Below are 3538 nucleotides of genomic sequence, written 5' to 3' on the forward strand. Positions count from 1 at the left end.
TTTATGATTAAACTAAACGGAATGGTAGAGACATATCCACAATGGAGACTTAATCCCCAAATCTTAAAAGAAAAGGTATGTAATGAATACCTCGTAAAACAGATTAATATGTTTTTTGAGGCTAATAATAACCCTGAAATCTCTGCTTCCCTTCTTTGGGAAACATTTAAAGCATTTGTGCGAGGAGCATTAATCTCTTCTCAATAATTTCTTAACAAAGAGAATAGGGCCAAACAACAGAAACTGGAAATGGAAATAAGGCAATTAGACATAGAAAATGCAGCAGCACCATCCATGATAAAACACAATAAAATTGCAGCACTGAAATATAAATTGAACAAGATATACTCAGACCAAGTTATAAAACTTTATCAACATACAAAACAATTACATTTTGAATTTGGTGATAAACCACAAAAACTATTAGTGCGACAACTTCGTAAACTGGATGGGGAAAAAACAATTTACAAAATTAGAACAGACAAGGGAGAAACACTAACATTGCCTAAAGATATTAATGATAGATTTTTACAATACTATCAAAAACTGTACTCATCTGAAATGACAGAACAATCAGCAGGAATGGAAACATTTCTACAGAAATGTAAGCTTGTGGGTTTAGATCAGAAAGAGAGAGAATCACTAGGTGCTGAAATTACGATAAAAGACATCGAAGAGTCAATTAAATCTTTAAAAAATGGAAAGGCTGCAGGTCCTGATAGTTTAAGTTCTGAATTTTATTTAAAAAAAATATGACCTGGTTTCTCCACACCTACAGACATTGTACAAATATGCTTACACTCAACAGAAACTCCCAGAAACTCTAAATGAATCTACAATCATACTCATACCAAAAACGGATAAGGATCTTGAAGACCCAGGTTCATATAGAGCAATAGCCCTTTTAAATACTGATCAGAAAATACTAACTAAAATTCTATCTCATAGATTGAGCTTAGTGATTAACAAATTAATACACCCCGACCAAACAGGTTTTATTCCAAAACGTTATTCATTTTATAATCTGAGAAGACTATTCAATATTATATACTCCAATAGAATTCCTAATGCAGATCTAGCACTTATTTCGTTAGATGCTGAAAAAGCATTTGACCAGGTTGAATGGCCATATTTCTTTTCGGTGATGGAAAAATTTCAATTGGGAGAGAAGTACTGTACATAGGTTAAATTGTTATACTCTAATCCAACGGCTAGAATATTAACAAACCAAATGTTATCGACTAAATTTAACCTCTCTAGAGGTTGTAGACAAGGATGTTCACTATCCCAACTATTATTTGCTCTTGCAATTGAACCCTTAGCAGAAAGCGTTAGAACCCATACATGAATATACAGATATAACACTAGAGAAACAAGGAATAACATTTCCTTATATGCAGATGATGTACTAATATATATTACAAAGTTAGAAACTAGTATTCCAAATCTATTAAATTTAATAACTCAATTTGGTCAGTTCTCAGGATATAGAATTAATTGGAATAAAAGTGAAATCATGCCAATAACAAAACTCAATCTACATACATTACAACAATCCCCTTTTAAAATAGTTAAAGATAAATTTAAATACTTAGGAATCTATGTAATTAAGACATATACCTCTTTATTTAAACTAAATTTTCCACCCTTACTGAATAAACTACACAAGAATATTCAATACTGGAAAACACTTCCCATTTCAATGCTTGGTAGAATTATCTAGCCTCTCCAATCCCTTAAGAATTTTATATGTTTCTATAAGATCCCCTCTCACACTCCAAAGACAAACAGGTTTGTAGGATAATTGGCTTGGTATAATTTTGAAAATTGTCCCAGGTTAGCGTAGGATAGTGCTAGCGTCACTGGTCGGTACGGACTTGGTGGGCCGACAGGCCTGTTTCCACAATGTATCTCTAAACTAAACTAAACTTGAGGGAAATCCATGTGGTTACATAGATAAGGAAAGAGCGTTCATGTCGCAGCCCTGTTTTCACCAATCTTTCCACCACCACGCACAAGAAGCGCAAGAAACCAAGACAGACACCATTGTATGCAGATGCTGAGAAGTGTGTTCAGCTCTGGCTGAACAACTTCTAACCTTGTGTGTGGACTCGATAAGAAGAAGATAGAGAAGGTGTAATGTCCACATTGATACACTAAGAGCTGGGACTGAACCTGGTTCACTGAGGCTGTAAGGCATGTTAATGCTCATCTTTATCCCTATCCCGCATTCTATGCTTAGCAAATCAACCAACACTGAATGCACACAAGTTTTAAAGGTTTTAACTGCACAGTGCCACACTGTTGGACAAATGCTTCACATTAACCTCTGCACAATGTATATAAATCATAAATTTAACATATATTTATATATTTATATTTTTATCTACATCTCTAATCCCAAATCCCCCAAACTTCAGAATTGTCCCATTAATGCTTTGCAAAGAATCATTGGATTTTACTTCGGAGTCACGTGAGTGACTTCGTGAAGAAGCCCGCTTCCACGCATGCGTGTCATATCACTACACGCATTGCAACGAGTCACACAGGGGGGAACGGCGTTCCCCAGCGGGAGAATTTGAAAGTCGGGAACAGCAGTAAGAGACTCTGCGTTCCTTTTTCTACTTACCTTTTAGGAGGCTGCGGAAAGCTGGCGGGGAGACCCGTGGAGGGCGAGCAGCCGGCAGCAGCAACAGCACGAGTTTCCCTGGAGGGGAACAACCTGTGCCCGACTTTGCTCCCGCACCGGCAAAATTCACTTCTCGGCCGGGCGGGAAGCAAAGCAAAGAGGTCCCGTATGCCAGTCTTTAGCGAGACTGGCTTGGAACAGTCGCTAGCGGCCAGCGCGAAGGCTGCGGGACAGAGAGCAGGGACCAGCGCTGTAAGTCGGCAGGAGCGGCAGGAGCACTGGCAGCGGCAGGAGCACTGGCAGCGGCAGGAGCACTGGCAGCGGCAGGAGCAGCAGCGGCAGGAGCTGGCAACGGCAGGAGCAGCATGGGCACATCGATTCCCGGAGAGGGAAAACACCGGTGCCCAACTTCGCTCCAGCACGGTGAGAAAATTCATTTCTCGGCAGCAAAGGACTTTGCAGTTGACTGGCTGCAATCTACTACAAGGGACCAGTATGTGAGTACCAGGGTCGGTCCCAGCGGGGTTTTTAGTTACAATAATCACTTCTGGGCCTTTTGGCTAAGATCAAGTGTAGTATCTGTTCTTATCAGTTTAATATCTGATTCATCCCTTATCTAGGGAACATATATTAAATAAAAACTATAGTAGCTGTTATCATCAGTTTGAATGTCTTATATGTCCCTTATCTAAGGACCATATAAGTAGGAGTGTCCAGAATTGAGGGCAGTAGTGTGGGGTTGACCGGCTGCAACGACCGCAAGGGACCAGTACCGTCAGTATGGGGGTCGGTCCCAGGGGTCTAAGATAAAGGAGCAGCCAGGAGTGCTGAGAGCGTTGGAGCCGGGTTAAAGGAATAGATGGAAGCAGCTGTGCCAGTTATTCTCCACACCGGCCATATCTACTCCAC

General features: G+C 40.2%; 1 pseudogene; it reads left to right on the forward strand.

The window, feature by feature from the left end:
• Positions 1–3169: 3169 nt before the first annotated feature.
• Positions 3170–3275, forward strand: LOC129699163 (U2 spliceosomal RNA; annotated as a pseudogene).
• Positions 3276–3538: the final 263 nt, after the last annotated feature.

This window comes from Leucoraja erinacea, chromosome 7 (assembly GCF_028641065.1).
Source record: "Leucoraja erinacea ecotype New England chromosome 7, Leri_hhj_1, whole genome shotgun sequence".
NCBI classification, from domain to species: Eukaryota; Metazoa; Chordata; class Chondrichthyes; order Rajiformes; family Rajidae; genus Leucoraja; species Leucoraja erinaceus.